The following is a 27,938-nucleotide window of genomic DNA, read 5'->3' on the forward strand; positions in this document are numbered from 1 at the left end:
GAGTTTTTAAATGTGTCCCCCAAAAATATAATAAAGTCCTAACAAAACATCCTGTCAGTCAACTTTTCATCGCTCTGACAAAATACCAGAAAAAACCAACTTAAAGGAGGAAAGAATTTTTTTGGTTCATAGTTTCAGAAGTTTGTTTTTGGTTTCTTGGCTCTGTTTATACTGGACCCATCATGAGGCAGAACATCATGGCCAAGACAGAGCTAAGCTGCTCACTTTATAACAGCCAGGAAGCAGAGAGAGAAATCCAGGAACTGTTGACAAAATATAGACTTCAAAGGCATACACCCAGTGACCTACTTCCTCCAACTAGGGTCCACTTCCTAGTGCCATCACTAGTGCCATCACTTGGGGACCAAGCTTTCAGTACTTGAGCTTTTGAGGGACATTTAAGAATCAAACCACAATACACACCCCTACTCCATATCTGATCTTATTTGGAAATAAGTTCTTTGCAGATGTAACCACTTTAAGATGAGGTCATACTAGATTAGGGTGGTATCACATGACTGATATCCTTATTATTTTGTTTAAAGGAATATTCAGACACAGAGAGAGGAGACCAACATACAGAGAAGAAGGTCAAGTGACAATGAAGGAATCACGTAGTTGCAAATCAAGGAAAGTCAAGGATTGCCAGCAAACACCATAATGTAGAGAAGAAGGTCAGAAAGGAGTCTTTCCAGAGACTTCATAGGATGAATGGCACTGCTGACACCTTTACTTCAGATTTCTACCCTCCAAAACCACGATATAATAAATTTATATTGTTTTAAGGCACCTGGTTTGTTGTCCTTTGTTACAGCAGCTCTCAGAAACTAATACAGTTGCCCAATTCATTCATTTGGTAATACTGAGTTGGCTAGCTGCTGCATACTAGAACTTGCTTGGGTACTGTGTGAGCAAGCACAACAAAGTTCCTGTTCTTGGGAGCTTACATTTTTACAGAGAAGACAAAAATATCATCATTATTTAATTGCAATTACAAACATCCTAACTCAAGTAACTCTCTCAAATCATTCTCTAACACAATAGTATATTTATAATATTTGTTCCCATCTGTAATTATTCTATTTTGTTCTATGATGTGGTTTATCTCTCATTCCATCCCCAGCTTTTAGAAGAGTGCATAGCATGTAGACTTCTAAACTGCAGCTATTCAGTGAATGAATGAAAAAAGAAAGGGTACAGGGTGATGAGACAGCATTGACTAAGGAGATGTGACCTTTACTAAAAGATCAAAATGGAGAATGATGTTTCAGCAGAGTAATGAATAGGAGTTAACTGATCACTAGGGGCTAAAAGAGTAGACATGGAAGAATATTTTAAGCAAAGAAAATAGTACTATGAAGGTCCTATATAGGGAAAAAAGGCATATTTAAGAAGCCCATATGTCAAGTGGATGGTGTCCACAGAGTGAAGGGGAGGCTACATCAAGGTGAATCTGGGAAAGAAGGTAGGGGCTGGATCTTACTGGGCTTGGACTGCATTAATGTTTGCACCTTATTCTAGTGGATAATGAGAAATCTTTGCAGAGTTTTCAAAAGGAGAGGTAATGATCATATTTGCCTTTTAATAAGTTCTTTTTGGTTCTTGAATAAATATTGGAAACAGGCAAGAGTAAATATGAAGGCATAAGTTAGTGGCTATGGCAGCAGTCTAGATGAGAGGTGAGAGTGGCTCAGAGGAGAGAAGGAGCTAGGAAGAAATGGACAAACTCAAAGGTTGTGGCTAAAAAAAGAAAAAATTTAAAGAACAGAAGATTGTGATTGTGACAGATTGCAGTGGAAAACTGAAGATAGGGACAAGGCCTCTGGTTAATGCTGTTGGGTGATCCTTTCTTCTGATGAGAAATTGGAAGGGAATCAGGTGTGGGGGATGGGTAACCATGTTTTAACCATGTTGAGTTAAGAGTTCATTGAGACACCACCTGCAGGAACTAAACAGTCCGAATCTTGGCAGAGACTCCTGGTTTAGAAACATGGATGCAAGGAAACTTAGACCCACAGGTGGTAATTGAAACCCCTGGCACTGAAGAAAGTATTTAGGGAGGAGAGAAAACAGTCTTGTACTGTGTCTTGAGAAACTAAAATACTTGGGTATAACCTTAATTTCATTACAATCTAGGCAGTTTTTTAATTTTTATTTTCCTGACTTTAACTTATCCATTGCCTAGTTGTTATCAAACACACACTGAAAAACACCAAATCTTCTGAATTTTTTGAGATCCTAAATTTAACTTAATGAGGATTACTAAATTTAATGTCTTAGACGTATCTATCAATGACAAACTTAGAGCAATTAAATCACGGGACATTTTTCAACTCCAAGTAAGCTTTAGATAAATAATCCCCATACAAGAACCCAACTTGCTTCATAATATTCAAGGTTATTATATAAATAGCTACATACAATCCACAAAAGTTACTGTCACAAGATTGAACCCTCATTGTCTTTGAACTGGCCTTTCATTTTTCTGATTTGCTTTTGGATTTTTGAAACTGAAAGAGAGGCAAGAAACAGCAATGACTTAATGCCATGACTAATTCACAGAACTAACTTCAGGTCACAGGAGTGTGAAAACACACACAGGAGGCAATAACACATACAGTTTTCTTTCCAGAAACTGACTTTGAAATAGCCAACATTAAGAAAATGTTTATGAAATCCAATACTCAATACAGAGGAAGAACTGCAAATTTTAAGATGCCTCTATATTATGGCAAAACAAAAGTTTATTTCTAACCAACCAATCTTTGAAGAGTCTTGCTTCTTAAAATTTACTTATTTTGTCCCTTCCAGGATCCCTAATTCAACAATTGATCCTAAGTTATACTCTCTCTCTCTCTTCCATTTTTCTTATTATTTACAAATAAAATTATTTGTGTTAATCATATAGAATTAGAGAAAATTTGAAACAAAAGTCTTCAGAATTCACTTGGTTCATATCTCTTTTCATAGCTGAGGAAACAGAAGTTCAAATACATTAAATAACATCCCCCCAAATACATACTAATATAGTAAACTATATGACTTAATCTTACTTTAGTTCAAACCAGTAGACCACCATTTATATACAATAAAAGATTTTCATATTTTGGAGGGAAATCTCTGTGAAGCTAGACATTGTCTATCACCATACACACATTTTACCCTGCTGTAAGTTAGCTTCACTTTAATGGACATTAATCAACTTCCCAATTATCTTTCAAAGGGTACTGGCATACCTTATTACATACTAAAGATCTTATAAAAGAATATCAGTATACTTCGGTTCCAAGCTTTCCTTCTCTTTATCACCATATGAGGTCATATTTAGAATATTCCTTTACCCCAGAGTAATATAAAAATCATCATTTCTCTGATGAGTCTATCTGTGCTCTTCCTTAATTCATGATATCAAGCATACTAAGGGGAAATCATAAACCCATAACTCCTTATCACAAAATAGAAATTTGGTTCCCACTCTTCCAGAAATCTTACTGAATAAAAAGGGTTTGTGAATGCTGAATTTCTAAATAGAATACAAATACCTTTTTCTTCTCCTCTTAGAGTTTAACATATTTGTTTCTCAATTCTCAATGTGAACTTTGGAAAAATTGCAAATTTTAACTTATGAACAGGAAAGATATTCTTATTTTAATGAAGTAATTTTACAAATGAGTTTCAAAGACAAAGTAATAGCATACCACCAATATTTGGCTAAGTAGGCCTTAGGATCCACAATTCGAGGTTATACATTTATGTAACAGGATAATTAGGTAAATACTTAAGACTCTCTTAGATTTCCATTGCAAATGGAATAAAATCCTCACACCTTACTAAGGTTTTACCCAACACCAACTCAAAAGCATTCAATTCCATCTTCACCTCAGACTACTTCCCCATTCACTGCCTCTGTGTCCCTTGAAAATGACAAGTTCTATCCAAAGCAAGATCTTTGCTTTAGCTTTTCCCAGTCTCTAGAATATTCTTACCCTTGATATTGACACAGCAGAGTAGCCTTCCTTCACCATCCTGTAGGAAACTTGTTACTATCTAAAAATCTAGTTTAGTATCCATCTTTTCTCATTAGGTTGTAAACTACATGAAGAAGGACCTTAATCCAATTTATAGCTAGACCTACAAGCATGCAAATTAGTGTCTAGCACAAGGTTGATGCTTGATGAATAATTACTAAATGATGAATTCTTCAAATTCCTAAAATAGGGGAAACACAGATCCTAAAATTATAAAACTTTGGTGTCAATCATGAACTTAGAGCCCTTCAACTGTAGCTTCTTTGTCTTACATAGGAAGGAACTAAGGAACAGAGAAAATAGTGAGTTTCCTGAGATAACATGTTTTTATTGCATTTCTAAAAATGAAGTTGCTAAATCAGAACTTCAGTTGAATATTTAAAGCACTAACAGGACAGTTGCTTCCCACCAATAGAGCAAAATTTACTAACTTTATTAGAATTAGTATTATAAAAGTTATTACTATGATTACTATAACCACTCTACTAGACGACTATGTGGATGTATCAAAGCACTTCATTTACTAAATATGTGATTATGTCTAAAAAAAATCAGATTCTTTAATCACCAAGCAATTAGATCAACTCTGTCACTCAACCTAAATCTCACCAATTCTTTATCAATTGACAGATTATCACTTGCTCAAAATTAGCTGACCATAAAAAACAAGGACTGAATCCCAAAACGGTTCAGTCAGCAGTATTGTAAAATACATAATCATATATGGAGGCAAATACTTGAATTGATCATTTAATTTTATGAATAAGTTAAGACTTGGTAGTACAAAGTGCCTATAACAAAGGAATTGATAGATACTGAATTAAATATGCTACAAGTACTATGTAACCATCAAATGGCAGTTGGAAAAATGGATGAATGAATGAAGGAAACAGTGATCCAATCAACCCACCCAATTCACAAAAACTTCTATTACCAGGTTCTATTGCTGTTCCATTTTATACCTGAAACCATGCTTTGTGCAATTTCAAGCATAGCCCAGTGTATCTTTCTGGCATCATTCTGGAAGTCAAAAATCTTAGAATTGGGATGCATTTGGGGTTGAAATAAGCCTTAAGAATTTGATTACTTTATGATAAACTTCACTTCATCCAAACCTACATCACCAGGATTAACTACCCACTTTTTAAAGAAATTCACAATTGTGATTCTTTTAATAATTTTTAGATGCTTAAACAAGACTATGCAGAAAATCTTCCCTAATAAAGAGCACATAAAGTCCTTCAGTTGAAATATAAGTGAGTATAAAAAAAATAAAATCTCTTTTATTTTAAGAATTTAACAGCATTTTGGAATAGATTTCATCTTTTGACTAAGTGTGTTGCACAGTAATAAGTTTGGTGGATTTCGAGTATTTTTAAAATACTTTAAAAGAGTTTGCATTAGCTTATATGCTTGCACTGAAAAACTGAGATGGGGAAATTAGAATAAGAGAAGAAGGAAAAGAAGGAAATAAAACAAGAACTTACATCTTCTCAAATGCCATACTCCCATTTTTTCCCATGAATATCTAGTAAGCCCTTGAAATGACCTGGTTGCTGTCTAAATCATGATAACTTAACAAATCCCCTTTGCAAAGGTCCTTCCTGTGCTTTAAGTAGACATCAAAATTCAAAAGCCTAAGTTATTCCTAATATTAAAAACACATAATTCCATAATAAATTGATAGATTTTATTAAAAGTTACCAGACATGGCAGTGATACACACAATATAGGTGAAAGGTTTAAAAAAAGGTTCTGGAATAACAGGAATTGGCCTTCAGATCCAGCTTCCACTCACCAGTTGCCTGACCTTTAGTAAATTATCTCACTTCCCTAAGCCTCAGTGTCTTCATTTGTGAAAGCAGAGTAATGGTACCAGCTCCATAACATTATTGTATGACTTAAATACCTGGCACATAGTAGGCCTTCAAAAATGTAATTAGTAGTAGGGGTAATGAGAGTGTAAATGGATTAAATATTTCAAGCACCAACTAAAAGTGTGAACATGTCTGCTAATGTGCATTCAAATGTTTTAAACTAAACCATGACTTTTCCACCCACTCACCACTATAAGATTCAAATAGAAAAGAATAAAAGTGAACCACAACCTGTCTTCTCTTTTGCAAGAGTTTTCTAATTAGCACATTAACTAATTCACTCCTTACAAATGTGCAAGTCATAAACATAAACTGTTGTCTCAGACATTGATAACTTAAGTGATTTTATAAATGTGAATGCATTACAAACTCAATGTAATTAGATATAATTAAGACTAACACACACTAATTTATTCGTTTTCTCTTGTTGCTTGGACTTTCTTATTTACTAAATGTCTAACTAATAAGGGACTACATGAGAACAATAATTAAAATCTTTAGTATTTTGGGTCAATGTATAATTTTCATTAAATGAACCCAGTATAGTTAAAGTGAATCTCAAAAAGAATTCACTCCAAGGCCTAAGGGGTAGAAGACAGAGAGGGAGGGGGAAGTGCTGAGGAATGATATTGTTCATATTGTAATGTTTTATTGAGTGCACATGTGGATATGTAACAACAAAACACATCAATATGTACAATTATAATGCACCAATAAAAAATGGAAAAAAATATAATTCACTCCTAAATTTGAAAACCAAGTCTTCTGGACATATTTTAAGCAAAGTGTTTTTAAATTATTTTTCAGATTTAGTAGATCATAAGAAAGTAATAATTAAATTTTATTCTCTTTGATAGATTATATTGAAACTGTTTTTTGAACATTAAAAGGTTCAAAATCATTACTACAAATTGATTTAATCAAATTTATTTGGAAACAATAAAAATGAAACTAAAATATTTAAATATTAAAACTTGAATAATGAAACTAAAAATATTTAGAACAAAAGTGAGGAAACAATGAAACATTAAAATATTTAGTTTTAAAAGTCAGTCCTATATTAAATATGTTTTTCTACATATAACTAAAGGAATTGTGCTTTTCTTTTTACCACTAAACATTCTGAAGACTTTGTTGTGAGATCAGATAGACATAAGTAACTCTGGCTTTACTGGACTATGATAAGAAATGAACTGAGACACTGGCACCAGGACACATATTTGTAGTCTCAGGTACTTGGAAGAATGAAGCAGGAAGATGTTGAGTTCAAGTACAACCTGAGAAGCCAGTGAGAACTCAATTTGAAAAAATAATGAACTGAGGCCTAGGTGAGAGTTATGGAAATTACTACAACAATCATTATTACAATCTTGTTATAGACTTCAAAAACCAATCGGTGATTTGCTCATTTTGAACACCAAAACTACAATACTAGACCATTCATAAATGACTCCTAAATAATTTTTAACTTAAACCATGTTTGAAATGTTTATTTCTCTTAATAAACAATTATTCAAATAAAAAGTAGTACAAAAATAATCTCATTTCTGTATATTTTTTGTTGTGTACTAATTCCTGTATAAACAATTCTATGCCTATTATGCACTAAATATGGCCCATAGTGAAAAGACAGACTTCTTACATTCTTTCTTTTATGTCCCTTTTGTATATAAAGAAAGGGGGGAAAGGAGATACTTTTAAAAGTAAAGTACAACCCTGGGCTGCCAGATTCCAAATAATCAGAAGAACTACAGCGCCATCTTGTGGAATGAAAGATCTAATTAGTGAAATACTTTGATTCCATTAGAAAAGACAATGATTGAATTTCTTGGCCATCAATTCTAGCTTCATTTAGTGATCCATTACTCTAAAATACTTTAGTCTGGAACATCTATCAAATGGTGAATGGAACTATCACCATACAGCAGTAGCATATATAATACAGTGTATAATACAGAGGTTAAGTGATTTACATCTTTTATATATAAAGAAAAATACAAGGATAGTATCTTTATTTGAGGTTGCCTTGGAACCAAAGAAAGAATCTATGCAAGCATGAGGAATAGGAGAGGAATCAAGATGAAGGTCTTGGCTCTTCCATCATTCTTTTAAAATTGAAAGGAAACCCTTAACATGGTTAAAGTTCCTGAAAAGCTCATTAAGGATGCACATCCTTTAAAATCCACAATCAGAAAGAAGAGAATAGGTCAAGGAAGTGTGGGGAGAAACAAATTTAAATAGGTGAGATCAGTAGAGCATTTAGAAGAAGTGGAACTTCTCAGTTCAACTAAATACAACTTACTGAGAGGCTACAATATGCCAAATACTTGGTAGCTTAAGAATAAAATAGATTTTAGATAGATAGATAGATAGATAGATAGATAGATAGATAGATAGATAGATAGATAGATAGAGATAGAATATATTATATAACTCCAAAGACTCTTTAAAACCCAAGAAGTGCCCAAAGAAACGCTGAACTGTAAGAAATCTCAGAGAAGCCAGGGATGCCCCTAGATTAGTCTGTGAGTTCATGGTATCTGCAGGACAGACCTTTGAGGGATGAGAGAATAGAAAGAATATTTTTCTCTCATTCTTCCAAATCTGTGAATGGATACAAATGGTGAAATCTTGTATGACCCTATACTCTAAGATACTTTTGGAAGTACTTTTCATATTACTGTGTGTATCTCATAAAAATTGAAATAAAAATTGGAGTGCATAATAACCATTGTGTAGAATTAAACATTTTCTCTTCCATCTGTGCTCCGTTAGCATTTTGTTCATAATCTAATAAGGAATTAGCTTCCTATGTATCATTATTAATAATTATTTACCTGTTTCTCCTAAAGGACTATGATCTCTTTGAAAATCAAGACCATCTTACTCATTCTTTCATAGCTACACGACACATTTGTTGAATTGAATTAATTATACTTTATAGTAGTATTTTTGTTTGGCCAAAGTGATAACCTCCTGAGTTAAGAACCACAGGCCCTTCCTTAAGGTGCCCAGACCAGCATGGAACACAAGCGCTACCAATTTCCAAAGTTGTCATTTATCAACCTCTGGTTCTGATGTCTCCAGTCCTGAAACTAACTTTATAACTCCATCTTCTGACCAAGCAAGGTCAGTAAATAAAATAAAAGTTGAATCTATCTTACATCTATGTTTTTGTCTGGGGATGGGGATTTGGAGTGATTATTTTCTAAAACGTTCTTTCTTTACAAAAAGAAGCAGATTGCTTACATGACAAAGAACTAAAAAATATAAACCAAGAAAAAGTAATAATTACCAAGATGATGTAAATCCTCCAGTATGATACGTTTGTTCTCAATTCCCTCCTCTTTACCCTTGTCTTCTTGAAACTCTTAGGTCCCACTCACCCTTCTGCACAGATGTTATTTTTTATCTAAAAGGCTAACAGCTGATTACAAAAGATTTATCATGTATGAAAGGAAATCTTGTTATAAATCATTAACAAAAAACAATTTGAAATCCAATTTCCATTGTATTTGACTAATTTTTACTTTTTATTTTTTTATTTATTTATTTTTTTTTAGTTTTACAGACTGCATTTTGATTCATTGTACACAAATGAGGTACAACTTTTCATTTCTGTGGTTGTGCATGATGTAGATTCATATCATTCATGTAATCATATGTGTACATAGGGTAATGATGTCTGTCTCATTCCACCATCTTTCATACCCCTGCCCCCTTCTCCCTCTCATTTCCCTGTACATAATCTAAAGTTCCTCCATTGTTCTCTTAGCCCCCAGCCCCCTACCCCCATTATGTATCATCATCTACTTATCAGGGAAAATATTCAGCCTTTGGTTTTTGGGGTTGACTTATTTCACTTAGCATGATATTCTCCAATTCCATCCATTTATCTGCAAATGCCATAATATTATTCTTCTTTATGACTGAATAATATTCCATTGTGTATATATACAACAGTTTATTTACCCATTCATCTGTTGAAGGGCACCTAGGTTGGTTCCACAATCTAGCTATTGTGAATTGAGCTGCTATAAACATTGATGTGGCTGTGTTACTGTAGTATGCTAGTTTTAAGTTCTTTGGATATAAACTGAGGAGTAGGATACCTGGGTCAAAAGGTGGGTCCATTCCAAGTGTTCTGAGGAATCTCCTCACTGCTTTCCGGAGTGGCTGCACCAATTTGCAACTCCACCAGCAATGTAAGTGTGTCTTTTTCCCCCACATCCACACCAACATCTATTATTGTTTGTGTTCTTGATAAAAGCCATTCTAATTGGAGTAAGATGAAATCTTAGAGTGTTTTAACTTGCATTTCTCTAATTACTAGAGATGTTGAACACTTTCATATATTCATTAATTGCCTGTATATCTTCTTCTGTGAAGTGTCTGTCTAGTTCCTTGGTCCATTTATTGATTGGGTTCTTTGTATTTTTTGTGTAAAGTTTTGTAAATTCTTTATAAATTTTGGAGATTAGTGCTCTATCTGAAGTGTGTGTGGAAAAGATTTTCTCCCACTCTGTAGGCTCTCTTCTCCCATTGATTGTATGCTTTGCTGAGAAAAAGCTTTTTAGTTTGAGTCCATCCCATTTATTGATTCTTGCTTTGATTTCTTGTGCCTTGGGAGTCTTGTTAAAGAAGTCTGATCCTAAGCCAACATGATGAAGATTTGGGCCTATGTTTCCTTCTATTTGGTGCAGGGTCTCTGGCCTAATTCCTAGGTCCTTGATCCATTTTGAGATGAGCTTTGTGCAGGGTGAGAGATACAGGTTTAATTTCATTTTACTGCATATGGATTTCCAGTTTTCCCAGCACTATTTGTTGAACAGGCTATCTTTTCTCCATTGTATAATACCAGACCTTAAACTACACTACAGAGCAATAGCAACTAAAAACGGCATGGTATTGGCAACAAAATAGACAGGCAGAATGGAATACAGAATGGAAGATACAGAGAAAAACTCACAAAAATACAGCTACCTCATACTAGACAAAAGAGTCAAAAACATAATTTTTACTTTTGTCTTTTGGGTGGATTTTGGGGACCATATGTAAGCACTCATCTTGATATATTTACATCAATATGCTTGACTGCCAAAAGAAGTAATCATTTGCCAACTTTTAACAAACAAATTGACATTAAGAATTCTAAAGAAACCACTGCTAAATAAAACAATCAAAACATCCTACACTTGTCTTCTTGGATGCTGAAATAGAGGTTTCAATATGATTTTGCCATATGCGTACAGATTAAGGACCTAATTCCCAGTAACTATTTTTTAGTTGAAGATCAACAGTTTCTTAAACTGGTTTGTAAAGAAGAAATGCCTTACCAGTCATTAAATAAGAGGAAAAAGCTGGATGTGAAATAATTCTTTTAGTTCTTTGTAGGGTCAAGAATTTAAGCATCGCATATAAAATGCTTTGCTGAAACGAGGAAGTCATTATAACACATTGCAAATCTCTCTAATTTAAAATGCCATTCATATTTATATTCATGTGATACAAAGTACTAAGCATGAAGTTTATATTACCCTCAATATCTTAACTCCTGTTTTTGATTAAACAATATGATCACACAAAAGTTTCAGGCATAGTATTCAGCATTTCATTATTTCCTTAACCTTTCCCTTTGAAAGTAAAAGGATTGTGAGCATGCTAGTGATTCCTATGAAAAAAATTTGCCAAACTTTCCTGAATCTCAGTTTCTCCCTGTGAAGGATGATAACACTATCTCAAAAATAATTACAAGGAATAAAATATATAAAAGATATAATTAGTTGATCATAAGTAGTTACTGATAGAAAGTAGCTATCATTATTATCACTATTATTTATTTTAGAGTGGTTTGATATAAACTCCACATTCAGTCTTCTTTTATAATATTCATCAAAACTCAAATCTACATAGACAAACTGTGCTTAGTTCTTGTTGGTGTTACGTGATAGAAAACTGCTAGGATAGTTAAACAATTTTATTATGATGATACTTTTAAATCATGAGTTTGCAGAAAGTGTCAGCTTTTGGTTCTTAATAATAAATTGTAATTATATTCAGTTCATTCTTCATCATAAATCAGTTTCCAAAAAGAAAACCTAACTTCACCAATATAAAAATTCTAGTAATGGGAGAAAAAAATCTGAGATCTTGTTGAAATGGCAATAAGAGATTCTTCAGCAGCTCTCACATAGTTAAACTGAAAATACTAAGGAAAACTGTATTTTTGTGTTGCTATCTTATCACCCTTTCCAGCAATTTTGTACTTGAATAGCCTTTTTATTTATTTTTTTAGATATACAGACAGTAGAGTATATTTTGACATATTCATACAAACATGGAGTATATCTTATTTTAATTGGAATCTCAGTCCTGTGGATTGCGCATGATGTGGAGATTCACTGTGATATATTCTTGCATGTATAGGAAAGTTGTGTCAGAATCATTCCACTGTCTTTAATATTCCTATCCCCTATCCCTTTTTTTCATTTTTCTTTACTGTATTTCAATATGGAAAGCAAATAACTTAATCAAAGACCTGAAAACATCAAGAATTTGGGTTCTACTTCTAGTACTGATTTTGTTCTTGATTTTCCACTAGTTAAATTAGGATAAACTGACTAATTTCAGGACCATGTCATCATGAACTCATTGACTTCACTTTTGGATTGCCCCTCCTCTTTCCAAGGCCAGTGACCAGAAAACATTCATGGAACTCAATTTATTACAGTAAAACTGCTTCCATTAAATTATCTAACATTAAGTAGAATTCAGTATAAAATGATCATAAATTATTTATTTTTCTCATTCCTACAAACTATGCTATCCCTTTGCAACATAGTTCTAATGGCCTCTTATAAACCTATGAAATTAATTTCTTCTGGATTCAGTCACTCCAATCACTTCAGCAAGCCCAAGAATGCCAAGTCTGACTCTGGAGGATGTCATTATTTAAAAGTCAATATTTAGGACTGGGGATCCGACTCAGTGATAGAACACTTGCCTAGCATGTGAAAGGCCTGGGTTCAATTCCCAGCAAAGCATACACACACACACACACACACACACACACACACACACACACACAGAGTCAATATTTAAAGATCCAGAGAAGAATCCAATCGAGATGAAAGTCTGATTGGATTTGTCTTGAGAATGAGAGTTGACTATGGAAACATTAAGGTTTATGGCAAAAGATGTTAAATAAAGTGATACTAGGGCTGGGGTTGTGGCTCAGTGGTAGAGCACTTACCTAGCATGTGTGAGGCAGTGGGTTTGATTCTCAGCACCACATATAAATAAATGAATAAAATAAAGTTCAATCAACATCTAAAAAAATATTTTAAAAAAGATCAGTTGACAAAAATGTGGTCTCCAAATCCTCTAAATTCAAATCTTTAAAAAAAAAAAAAGTGATACTATAGGAGGCTTAGAAAAAAGGGAAGTCTCTCTTCTACCCTGTTTAATTTTTAGCACACTGTGGCAAAGAGGAAAAGAAACATGTAATAATGATACAAGACAGGAAAAGATAATTATGTCAGCAAAGTCATTGATAAAGTAAAAAGAAGTTGAACCCACTGCACAAGTAAAAGGATTAAATTTGGGACAGAGACACTCCCATTGTAATAGAAGGATACAGTTGTGAGAAGCTGGTTGGAAAATGGCACCATCTCCCACCAAACAACATTGTCCCTGTTTTCTCAGCAAAGATATGATTCTCATCAACTGAGAATGAGGACCAGGGAGCAGGATTTGGAAATTTGAGAAGAAAGAAAAAGATGTGACATAGAAATCTCTGTGAAAGAAAAAATAAATCAATAAGAAAATGGTAACTATAGTCAATTGAATTTCAGGCATTTCTCCAGTTGAGAAGGACAATCATGAACATTACAAAAAGAAATCAGTCAACTTAATTAAATGTTTTTTCTCCAACCATCAGCTGAAGGCTTGGGAAATTATTACGTGTCAAGCACTGTTCTTAAGACTTCACTTTTATCAATACTTTCAAGCACATAACAACTCCACGAGATACATACATGTGAAAAGTGAAGTACAGAACTATTAAGAAACCTACCTTTACCAAGGTCTTTCATAAAGTTCGTAAATGTTGGACACAGGGTTCAAGGATTGTGGGCCCAGAGACTACACTCTTAATCACTAAACTATACTACATTTATGTAAATCATTGCGATTAACCAGTGTTGGTGTTCTGCCATTTGAGTGTAACAGAGTCAGGCTAGAAAGCTAGAGTTATTTGCAAGTAATTGGACAATGGAATCTAAGATGAAGGGAAGTGAAAACAGGAACTAAGGGTGGTAGGCACTAAAAATGGTGATAGTCAATGGATTGGAAGTCCCAGAGTGGCTGAAAAATGTGGTGACAGCTGAAAAGAGTAGTGTTGACATACTGGAGACAAGGTGTCAGAAATTGATATTTTGAGGATGGTACACTTATTATGGTACATAATAGCAAAGTCTGATTTGATTATGAGAATTGGCAGCTAAGGTCAAGACAGGGTAAAAAAGAAGATTGAAATGGAAAAGGCCAAGGAACTGAAAATAAGGGGTAGGTGGATTATATACCTGTACAGGGGCAGCTATAAAAAGAAAGAAGTAAGCCTGATGTTAAAATCTTCAACAAAATGAAAAAATTGGCAAGGATTAATTATTGCAGGATAGAAGGATGAGTATGCTCCAAATAAGGGTTCCAACTCTGCCCAGTTTACCAAGAACTTTCCTGGTATGCTACAACCTAGGCCTCCATGAACAAGGAAGGGATTTTTGAGAGAAGAGGATAAATGAGATATTTTCTGGATGAAATAATAAAAGATGATGCCAGTTTATTTCCAGGTCCTATGTGATATTGATATTATGAGGCTTTAATTTTAAAACTTATCATGTGGTAGTTACAATTACTATCTTTGTAATTTCTCATCTCAAAATGAAATGCTTTGCTTACGTTGTCTGATGGACCTGAGGCAAATAGTTCCAAGAAAATTTTCCTCCCATTTTGGGTTACTTTGATTCCTTAAAGGTAATGATCACCTTATAGGTAATTTGCTCTAAAGCTATTGCTAATTCTCTATGGTCAAGAGATATTTTAAGTGCCTGAAAAGTCCCAGTCTTGCTCAGGAAAAGACGGGTACTGCAGCATCACCCTATAATGAGAAATCTCTTCCACAGAAGTGTCCCCATTTCCCACTCCACTATTTCCAAGAGTTCAGGGCCTAGAGTATGGAGAATCATAGTTTTTCATAGACAGGAGAAACCATAAAGATACTTTAGAAGTATTTACAGAATCATAAAAAACATCTTCTTGGTGAACTCTTGCATGAACCCTTCACTCAGATTATGCACTAAATGTAGTTTCTGTGTATTTCCACTTTCATATGCAGCAAATGCTAAATGTTCATTTCCATTTTTAAAAAACTACATATACAAAATTTGGGACATATTAAGTGACCTCGAAATAACATATGCAAAAAAGACTGAAAGAATACACAATAGATTAACTATAAAATAATTCTGAAGTTGCTGCTGGTTCAAACTGTCTTTCAAGCCTTTCCTACATTTTAACCACAAATTCTCTGTCCTTGCTGTCACCACTAAACTTCTCAAAAGCAAAGTCTATATTTCTCAAGTCCAATTTACTCTTTGTCTTACAATCAGACTTTGGCTCACACTCTTAGGCTGAATGACTGGATAGTCATTTTTGAGAAAAATCCCAGTTTCCAAAACTTTTATTATTTTGAGCATGTACAGAATAAACTATGTAACTACATATGAGCTGATTTTCATACAATTATTAGTCCTATGCTAGCTTACAGATCAGGAAAAAATCCTTCAATAAACTACACATCATGATTTCAGGTTGCAACTCCCATTTCCCTTAACTCAGTTTCCAGGCTGCCTTGAAATTTTAGCAACATTTAAAATACTTGGCTATCCCTTTTCTGTGAAAATCTCTCACTCTTGTTCCTTTTAAAATAATGTTTCTTTCCTTCTCCTACTATTTTTTTCTTCCTTCTGCCTCTAAAATTAGTTCATTATTTTCTATTGTTTTTTGAAGTCTAGAAGAAGAAAAGTTAATAAGGTATCAAAGGTCAATCCTCAAAAATTTACATTTGAACTTCTCCCTTCTTTCTACAAGATTGATTTCCATTACTCATGCTATTTATTCTCATGCTTTCAAGGGCTATTCCTAAACAGAATGTACCTTCAAGCCAAATGTTGATAGAATTCTTACCTGCAGTTTTAATCCATTGCTGAACATCTCCATCTGTGTGTCCTACATTGACTTCATAATCAATCAAAAGTCACACTCATTTTCAGTCCTCAAACTAATTGTTCTCTTAACTTCCCTAAATCTGGCTAAAGATGCCACCAATTTCATGGTCATCCAAACTTAAAACTCTGTTTTGAATCCACCCTAGTCAGTGAGAAAGGTTGACTTTTTCTACCTCCAGCCTAGGTCTGATAATCATTGCCTCTTATTCACCTCTGCAATCAATGATTCCTTAATTGCCTCTAGTTTTTCCATAGTTCAGTCCATTCAGAACATTATTGCCAAATTAATCTTTCAATATCCAGTTTTTATGACATCCTTTATTCAGAAACTTTTAGCTATCTTTTATTGGATAGCAAAATAAAGTCAAACTACCTAACCTGGCACCCAAACCCCTCCAGGATGCTTATATTTCCCTGTTGATACTTAACTTACAACACAGTCAAGATAACTGGATTCTAAACTCAGAAACGAGAAAATCATGAATCATCAAAATTACCTTGGAAATGTCCTTCGATAGGCATTCCACTGGAGACCATGAGGTGGTTCATCACAGCCAGTTTTTTCTCCAGCATTGGAACAGATTCCCGTTTTCTTTGGTTGAGTACCAGATGAAGTAGTTGGCTTGCTTTTAGGGTCCATTTTATATGAAAAATGCATATATGCATATCTTTAAAATTAGAATCACACTCAGCTCAGTGATATGCTTGCATTTGAGAGGTCCCCAGAACAGTGATAAGCCCAGGTAATCACAGATTCATGTCTGCCCTGTCATGGTTACTCCAGGCAATTATTGAAAGAAATGATGGACAGTGTTGTCAATACTATTTGAATTGCAACTTTTCTGTCTTTTGAGACATTAGTTTGCCTGTGCTTTGCTGAGATGATGGGATTTCACTGTTATGTCCTTTTAAATTTTTATTTAGGTCTTTTCCTTAACTTCTCTCCTGAACTTTGAGGATAAGAATCATGTCATAATTCCATTTCTCTATTATACAGCACTTAACACAGTACTGCATTACCCTGTGAATATTTTCTCAACATATCAAATTTGCTTCAATTTGTTTATAATAATTAAGTGGATAATAGTGGTGTTTAACAGATATGCCTAAAGAAAATGTTATTTCCTATTTTACTAAAATCTATATCATTTTCTAAGAAGCTATACTGATAAAGTCTTTCCATTGCAATTATTTAAAAACAACAGCAATGTTTTCAAAATATATTGGTTTATATTAAGTACAATAATAAATAATATCAGTAAACTCCAGGAGACAATGAAATAAATATATACTTGGTATGTGTGCTTAATAACCAAAATATACATCTTAAAATATATGCATATTTAAATACAGACTTGTTCATGTTTTAAAAATAGTAAGAATAAGTTGGACATTGTAGCACATGCCTGTAATCCCAGAAACTTGTGAGGCTGAGGCAGGAGGATCACAAGTCTGAGGACAGATTCCACAATTTAATAAGGCTATAGGTGAGATCAGATCTCAAAATTTAAAAAAGGGCTGGGGATGTGGCTCAGTGGTTAAGCACTACTGGGTTCAATTGCTGGTACAAAAAATAATAAGAAGAAGAATCTAGTTGTTAAGTTAAATTAGTAACAAGGAAATGATTAATATGTCATCGTGATTATATTAAACTCATGTAAATACTGATAGTATTCCTATATTAGACTATGTAAAGCATCCCAGTGTTATTTAAATATATCTTATAAACATAATCAACAACATCTCAGAGAATCATAAATATACTACCCCATGTAACCTAGGATTGTGACTAGAGTTATTTAAATATTTACCTTGGGGAAATATAAGATATCCAAAGCTGCTTCTGGGAGTCAATTTATATAAGCCACCCTGTGCATTTTGAGGACCAAACAAAAATAAATTTTGAACTTGCTGCCACATCCTCTAGATACCTGTATTTGACTCTTCCTGAAATTTTGTGACAGAATCTACCCCGTAGCATCCAAAAGTGTACACTTGGCAGGCTGGAGAAGTCATCTTGAGCTGGGGCAGTGTTAGTGGACATGCCCCAGTAGCACCTAAAGGGAAGCCATGAGGGCGACTCTAGGTGGTGTCACACCGCCTTGCTTCCCTGGGCAACATCTGCGGGGCTTGGAGAATGTTCCTGGAAACGGAGATCCGCTAGGGAAGGGTGGAGCCTCCTAACGACCACTAGAGGGCTCAAGAGGCTCTTTGCTACAGGATGCCTTCTGGGGGCGGTAGGAAGGAACCGGTTAGGTGATGTGACGAAAAGTACTTGAACGCCCATGAGCTCTGAGGCTAAGGGAAATAACTTTTGAATGTAGGGAATGAATCTCAGGTATTTGGAGCTAGATGGTGAGGCTATCTGGGTCACTGACGTCTGGTGTGCTTAGTAGTAGGTGACCTTCTACATGCATTTCTAGCATTTCACACATATCCAAAGAAGTATGATGAAAATTTGTATGTCAGAACAAGAAAATAATGGTTAATATACAGGCTTAAGGCCAAATAAACTAGTATTCAGATTCCAATGTTGTCATTTATTAGCATGAGATGATATATTCTAAACCATCTCTAGGTTAATAGTATTACCTAATACGATATAAAATGCCATGTAAGAATTGTTGTATTGTTAGGGAATAACAACAAGAAAGTATGTCTATACATGTTCAATACAGACACAATTTTTTTTTTTCAAATATTTTCAATCCCTGGTTGGTTGAATCCCTGAATGTGAAACCTGCAGATACAGAAAACTAACTCTATTTAATCCCTCTAAATTTCAGTTTTCTTATCTGGAAATTACAAAGTACTTAGGATCTGGAGGTGCTTCAAAATTAGAATGTATTCAAATAAAAGGAAGTTTTATACTTGGTTTTGTTATTTTCATCTAACCTAATACAGTTTCAATCACTGAGTCTCTAAGTGGTATCACTCAGTGCTATCTCCAGCTACCTTTAATAAAATCTGGGATCTCTGTCAAGATCTACCCAGACCAAGAGCTAGATGTAGTGAGACACAAGATGCCCCAGAAAAGTCTACTGCTTCCAAACCTGCTTTGTTTTGTATTATAGGCATAGATTTTTAATTGTTCTGAAGAACTTTAGTCTGTAGCCTTCCTACCTAAACCCCTAACAAGTATAGCCAATATTCTAAATGGAACTTCCTTTTGCATATCTGGCTTCTTTGGTTCTCCAAGATGCCAAGAGCTTTTTCCTAGATTGAAGTTGCCAGAATCAGCAGAGTGGGGAGCAGAGGCAATAATATTGCAGGGAGTAATCTACCCAACTAACCCGTTCCAGTTTCTTTCCCTGGTATTGCTGGAGGGTTTAGTCTACCCTCCTCAGGATCCACCTGTTAAACATCCTGTCAATCACATCCAGCTCCCTGTGTAATGATTTTAATCCGCCTTGATGCTCATCCAGAAGGTTCTCCTTTCCCACTGTCTTTGAATTAGTTCCTTGAATACTGGCTTTGGCCCATAATAAAACTGTTACATTCTCAGTTTAGGTTTTAAACTTTGGATCTCATTAGAGTTAATTTTCCCCAGCCCTTGCTGACAAATATCCCACCTTCATATCTTGAAAGCTCTCAAAAGACCAGTTAGTTATTGATTCTTTTTTATATATAAAAAGAATGAGATCTAGAATTATTGTCTGGAGTCACTGCACTAAAAGTCAGATTCTTAACAGAGAAATGACTATAGAGATAGAATCAATTAATTCCATTAGTTGTTTTTTATAATTAATATTTTCATTAAAACATACAGAAATGACTATTGACTATTAAAAGAGTTTCTCATCCTTTAATTAAGAAGTTAACTCATGTAAAAATTTTAACTAATATGATATAGCTTTTGTCTCTTTGTGACATAGTATGTACTTGAAGGTTTGCATTTGGTTTGGTGTTTTTGTGATTGTTTTGCTTCAGTTTCGTTTATGTTTTGGTATGTTCCCCCTGTATCAATGATAGATTTCCACTTATCCATTCATTTTCTCCCCCAAAACCTGTTATGACGAAGGGCACAGATTTCCATATTGCAACATTGGAGGAAGTGGCACAGAAATAAATCTGTGGCCCCCAAATTGCAAGGAACACTAAATGGTTCATTCAGACATTACACTAGAATTTAGACTTTACCAAAAGTGTGTTGTGACAGGCTGAATACTATATTCATATTGAAAAGTTATAGAGTACTTCTCATTTACTCTCCAGTTGCAACATTCTAGCTTACTATTCTTACTGATTGAGAAATTAACAATTAGTTGAGAAGGAAAAATTAATGTGGTTGACTTGATTTTTATCTAATATTCCTATGAAAAAATGTACAAATGCAATACTGGTACTTTCTGTCCCACAAAACAATGTCTCCATCCAATCTACAATAACAGAAAATGTGCCACACTTGTCAATTATGAAAATTAATTCCCATATTACTTTGCATTAAACATCAAAAGACTGCTAGAAAAGGCAACGAGTTTTTTTTTTTCCATACCCATATTATAAAACTGCAACTCTTAACAATATTTTTTCTAGGACTTTGCTGCTTTCTAAAATCATTGTCATGAAGTTTTGGTATAAAGTATTTCAAGCACCCAATTTAGAAAACAAACAGCTATTAAACGTCCAAAACCTCTATTGCCATAGATGTTTTAATAACGGAATAATGTTAATGTGTTTGTCTCTGACTCCGTCTCAAAAAATTAGGCAGTTCAAGGTGTGTTTATTCATTTTTACAAATATATTTCCCCACTATGTCAAAAAGAAAAGCATAATTCAATTGAAGTATATCAGAACTGTGCTTCCTTACGCCATATTATGTGACAAGCTGTAAATAAAATGAACTTTTTATGAATACATTATGCATGGGATATGTTCCCAGGGTTGAATATAAAGAGTATTTTAATGACATACATTTTTCTAGGTAACCAAAAGCATGTTGCTATTTCAATATCCTCTGGACTGGATATAAAGCAATTTTCAAGTGTCCTAGAACAAACTGAAATATTGACATGCCAGCATGGTAAGCTTAGTTTGGAAAACTATTTCTTCAGGAAGTTATGTCAGCCACCACAGATTTCTTTTTTTAATACTTTTAGAATTTAATACTCTATGAATGGAATTTCTATTTTAATGTTAAAATTCTTAAAATGATGTCAATCACATACTCTTTAGACATAAATGAGCACATACAATTATATCATTTTATGTGAAATGATAACACTTCTTCATATGATCAACTTATTAATCACACAAATGACTGGGAAACACATAACAGAACTAAAAATTTTATAACTTTTTTGGTTGTTTGTTTTCGTGGTACTGGGATGAAAACCAGGTCCTAAGGCAGGTAGGCAAGCATCCTGCCACTGAGATACAGTTTTGGTCCCCAAATTTTACAACTTGCCTGGAAAATATTAAACTAAAAAGCATGCATTTTCATATAATATAATATTGTATTTTAAAACTGCATGTAAACTTTATATAAAGAATAATCTTCATTTCACAAAAAGAAAATGTATATTCTTGAGAAAACCTGGAAGAATCTAATAAAATGCTAACAATAGCTATCTCTTTGGGGAATGCATGTTCTTTGTTTATATCTTTCTGTGTTTTTTCCATACTTTACAATAAACATTAGTTTTGTTTTCAGAAGAAATAACGTTCCTTTATGTAACTGATATTTTTTGAGCACCTACCATGTTTCAGGCACTGTTATAGGCACTACACATAGCAGGAAATAAATGCATTGAAAATTCTGATCTTAAAGTGGGCTTGGTGTGGTCTGGGGAAGCATGAGTGCTGGAACTCCGTGAGTGTGGAGAAAAGGGGGAAAGTGATGAGCTCAGAGAGGGAGCCTATAATTCACACTTGAAAAAGATGAGACATGAGTTTCGGGAGAACGTTTCAGGGCTTTAAGAAGGGGAGTCATGACCTGACTTAATTTTAAATGGGTGACCTAGCTGCTGTGAGCAGACTCAGTGGGTAAGAGGTAGAAGCTGGAAACAAGCCAGGAGTTATTTTAGCAATGCAAGGAGAGATAAAGGTGGTTTGGATCAGAATGACACTGACAGGATAGTGAGAAGAGGTCAGATACCAAGTGCACTTATTAAGGGTGAACCAGTGAGGGACTTGGAAATTAATCAAAACAAAATTAAATTGTGTATTTGCATATTTCCTTTTATGAAAGGTCAAGTGTCTAATAACTAAATGTCTCAGTTTTTCTGTATCAATGTTCTTAGTTTTAACAACTTTTTGCAAAAATAAAAGTATTGGGTTTTTATTTCGGCACAGAAAAAATTAGTAAAATTTTACTTTAATCATGCAGACTCAAACCTTAACAAGCTAGATTACTTTCCACATTTTTTGCCTTCTTTCCATTTCTTGAAGAATTGATGGCATGCATCCAGTAACACTCAGTAGACAATTTTTTTCTGAAATTACAGTAGACTCATCTTTTAAACATTTAGGTTTCTAGATGGAGAAATGAGCTTATTACATTCTAATTAATGTACAATCCCTATTTTTTAATGACTAGTTTGAAAATATGGTCATGTGATGACTCCAAGTGACTGGTTCTATCAATAGTGACATAAATCACTAGTTCTTCTGGATTTCAAAGGACATTGAAAAAAAAAAAAGTCACCTCTGTAAAGGACTATGTTTTTAATGACAGTTTCAAAATATAGAAGAAAAGTTTCTAAAAGTTGAGAATTCAAGCTTTAAAGCATACATCCTTGAGTCTTTGGGTTTGAGTCCCTGCTCTTCCCTTGCTAATTGTGTGATGAGACAGTTACTTAAACTCTCTGACCCTGATTTATCAAGTGTGAAATGTAACAATTGTGCATACCTCAAAAATCATTATGAATATTAAATCAGACAATTCACTTGGAACAGGCTGAACACATAGCAAACATTTAATAATTGTTAGTTAATATTAGCAATATTACATTTCCATTGTGAAGGATGGGTGATGTCATCACTTTCCCAAAGTCTCCTGGGTAGTCTGTGCTTCCTTTTAACTCAGGATTTTCCATTTCAACCAAATTTCCTTACAGTCTCTCAAGGGTCACAACTTCCATTAAGTTCTTCTCATTTAATTTTAGCAAACACCCTGAACATAAATGTTGTCATCCTATAGTAAGCAGAACAACGGCTTCCCAAAGATGACTATCTCTATCCATTTGGGCTCCTATAACAAATACCTTAGAAATTGGGTAATTTATAAACAGCATACACTTATTGCTCATAGTTCAGAAGGCTGAGAAGTCCAAAATCAAGGCACCAACAAATTCTGTGTCTGTAAGAGCCTGCTCCTCATACGTGGCATCTCTACATGTACCAATAAGAGAAAAGGACAAGTCGTTCTAAAGGGTACTAATCTCACTCAGGAGGGTGGAGTTCTCATGACAATCACCTCTTGGATGCCCACTTTGGGATTTTAACATCTGAATTGTGGAGGTAAGGGGACCAATATTCAGAACATAGCTTCTAGTCCCCACTAATCTCCACAGGCTGTGATTATGTTGCATTACATAAAAAAGGAGAATTTGCAGATATTATTAAGGCTTAGGTTTGAAATGGGGAGATTTTTCTGGGTTATCCAGTGGCTTCAATGTAATCACATGGGTCTTACAAAAAGTTGTTATCAAAAAACCAATGAGATGGCAATGTAAAAGCTAGACTTGTCTTTGAGAGCTTTGAAGATAGATGAAGGGAACCACAAGTCAAGGAATATAGATTACCTCAGGAGGCTGGAATAGGCAAGGCAATTTTTTCTCTACAAGGGACTCCAGAAAGGAGCACAGGCACACTGATATCTTGCTTTTAGCCCAGAAAGACTTATCAGAACTTTGAGATAGTAATTTTGTCTTGTTTTAAGCCACCAAGTTTGTGAAAATTATTACTGCAGCTATGAGAAAATAATAAGCATCCCCTCTCATATGATTTTAAAGCTACAGTTTTTAAGAAATAAGCTCTTCAGGTCTACCTTTAGTTTGGCTTCACTTTCTGGGCCCTTCTTCCTTAGGTCTATTTAATCAGCTTTCTTGCTGCAGGTCACCCACCTTTTCTGTCACACATTTAAAGCAGATTATCACTTCATTTATGTTGATATCAAAACACCAAATTTTTATGTATTCCTTATTTGGTGGCAAATGTGCAGAAAAAAAAACTGTGCAGAAAAAAAGTTATGATAACCTTAGCCAAAAATATAAATATATAGGACCTTAAATATGAACTTATTATGAATTGAAATTGGGTTGATGTGTCAAATACCTTACCTTAGCCTTAAGTAAATAGAATAGCACAATGTGTCTATATTAGTTAGCTTTGAGTCACTGTGATAAAATAGCTGAGAAAAACAAATTAGAGAATGAAAAAATTGGCTCATGGTTTCAGAGGTTTCAGTCCATGATTGGCTACCTTCAGTAATTTGGGCCTGAGGCAAGACAGAACATTGTGACAGAAGGGTATGACAGAAAACTGCTCACTCTTGGCAGCCAAGAAACAGAGAGGGAGCAGGGAGGAAAGGGTAGAAAACAAGATATGCTTCACAGGGCATGCCTCCAAAGATCACTTTCTCCAACTAAACCTCATTTCCTACAGTTTCTATCACCTACGAATAGTCCATTCAAATTATGAATGCATCAGTGGATTAATCCATTGATGAAGTTAACACTCTCACGATCCCATCACTTCCCAAAAGTCCCAGCCCTAGAAATTGTTGCATTGTGGGATCAAGCCTTCAACATCTGAGCCTTTGGGAAACATTCCATAGCTAAACTAAACTAACAGTATGGCTTTTCCATCTGGGTCTAGGAGATAAATCAGTTGAACTTTCACTATAGGAGAAACAGAATGGGAAGATCCATTCTAGCCTCAGACCTAACACTATCACAGATTCATGTCCTTGGGGAATGGTTGGTTTGTCTTATAAACATAAATCCTGATTCACTTCATACGTAAATGGAAGAAATGAAATAGTCTTTCAGGTTTGTGAATGCAGTATACTGGATTCTAATTTTACATACATTACATTGAATTATGAACTCTCTAGTTTCAGTGCTGTGTTCTCAGCACCCAACATAGTTCATGTCACTGTGAGAAGGCCCAGTAAGTATTGAATAATCAATTCATTAAATAAGAGGGTAAAAGAAGGAGCAAGTCAAGTTTATTTTACTGTCTTTGTGCCTTCTCTGGCAGTACCTTCCTTCCATGTGTGAGTCCTAGTTTTATTTCCCTACCTCCCAATACTCTCTTTGGTGATGGTCCCTTTTCATGCTGGTCCCTTCATAGGACTACCTGCCTCTTGCTCAGTTCAGCCCTATACTTTCCCACCACAGGGAATTTTTTTTTTTATTGTAAACAAATGGGATACATGTTGTTTCTCTGTTTGTACATGGCATAAAGGCATACCATTTGTGTAATCATAAATTTACATAGAGTAATGTTGTTTGATTCATTCTGTTATTTTTTCCCTTCCCCCCACCCCTCTTTACCCTCTATACAGTCCTTCCTTCCTCCATACTTGCCCCCCTCCCTAACCCTAACTCTAACCCTAACACTAACCCTTCCCTCCCCCGCATTATGTGTCATCCTCCACTTATCAGCGATATCATTCGTCCTTTGGCTTTTTGAGATTGGCTTATCTCACTTAGCATGATATTCTCCAATTTCATCCATTTGCCTGCAAATGCCATAATTTTATCATTCTTTATGGCTGAGTAATATTCCATCACTACAGGGAATTAAAGATAGAAATCTGTATTTTTGAACATATCTGATGTGAGATGGTTTCACTTTTCTGCACAAGACAAATATTTATAAATGACTCTGCTACTTATGGATGCTATTGAAGGTTCAAATAATATCATCAGAATGTCCTCAGCCATACCCCTCAGGCTATAGCTTCAGTAAAGGGGGAAATACCTCCTTTCTCTGACCCCTTTCCTTGTAGTCCCTGGCTTTGCTGTGCTCCATGCAGTCCCATCCTGGAAATGCACTTGGACTTCAAATGACTCTAGACATTTCAGTGGCTTTCTACTCTGTGAACCATATCTAGCCTGCAGAAACACCCACACATCTAATCCACAGCTGGAGAGGAGTGCACATACTCCCAAGACATAGCAACCAGTGCTCACTCTCCCACAAAGTAGCTCATGGTGGCCTCTGCTCTACTCAGGATCTCTTGGATAGCAATCAGACCCCAGTTCCTTTGTCTCCCAAAGTTCAGAAGACAGCTCAAGCTGTCTTGGAATAGTCCTACTAAGCCTTGCTTTCTAGGCTTGAGATAAATGTGCTAAAACCCCTAACCAGCCTCTTCAAAAGGGAAGTAGTGAAACAACAACCAACCGGATAGAATTTCTCTTCGAGGAAACCTTTTAACAAATACTCTGTTTTCACTCTTTCTACCCTTTATGTTGTTAATAGGATAATGAACCTTCCCAGTTTGTCCAGGACTCTCCCAGTTTTAGCAATGAAACTCTTATATCCCAGCAAATCCCTCAATCCCAGGCAAGGTGGGACAGTTGGTAACCCTATCTCTGGAAAAAGGAGAGATAAAAGCTGGGTTTTGTTTGGATGCTTTCAAAATCTGCATTTAATGCGGCCCTTCACTTCAGTATGCAAAATCAGTTTTATCCTATTGTCTCAAATTTTCAATTGAGCATATTATTATTTATATTCATATATGCAAATGCATATATGCCTGATAGGGCTGTTGTGATTACCCCCATTTTACAGAAGACAAAAAGAATACTTACAGGATTCAATAACTTGTTCAAAGTCCTAGTGTTGCAAATGGAGCAACTAAGATTCTTATGCCTTCCTGGTGGAAATGTAAAGTATGGCTTCTCCATCTGGGTCTAGGAGATAAATCAGATTTAACTTTCACTATAGGAGAAACAGAATGGGAAGATCCATTCTAGCCTCAGACCTAACACTATCACAGATTCATGTTCATTTGGAAAATAATTTTTCAGTTTCCTATAAAGTTGAATGCATGCTTCAGATATGATTCAACAAAACCCACTCCCAAGGGTTTAATAAAGAAGTATGGAAACATTTATCTAGGCAAAATTTTATATATAGATGTTTATAACAACATCATTCTTAAATGGCCCAAGTTGGAAACTACCTGGGTGTCATTAAAAGATGAACAGATAAACAAATTGTAGCATTCAATAACTTACTGCTCAGCAATAAAAGAAAATTCCTAATACATTCAATAACATGAGTGAGTCCTGAAATTTCATATAGATGAGTCAAGGAAATCAGACACAAAAGATGGGATGAAGCAATATGAAACTCTACATAAATAGCAAACAGTCAAGTAGTTGCTTGGAGTCAGGAGTAAGAAGTGGAAGTTCATTGGGAAGGGGCATAAGGGAATATTTTGGAATAAAGGATATGTGCTATATCTTAATTATGCTAGTGTTCCCCTGGTGTATATATTTATTGGTGCTCATCAAATCATACACTTAAAATTATTTTTTTTAATTATGCAAATGAGGAGGGAAAGAGAAATAGCTAAAAGAAAGGGTTTTAGTGGGCATCTGTGGATTAAGTATTGGAATTAAAAGAAAAGAGAAAATAATATGATTTGCTTGAGTAGAAACACAACTCCTATCTTCTGATTTTGGTGTTGGTTTGTTCTTCTTTCTCTAGGACCTTGAGATGTAATGTTAGATGATTTATTTGGTATCTTTCTATTCTTTTAATATATGAGCTCAATGCTATGAACTTTC

The sequence above is a fragment of the Sciurus vulgaris genome (genome assembly GCF_902686455.1).
Source record: "Sciurus vulgaris genome assembly, chromosome: 5".
In the NCBI taxonomy this organism is placed as follows: Eukaryota; Metazoa; Chordata; class Mammalia; order Rodentia; family Sciuridae; genus Sciurus; species Sciurus vulgaris.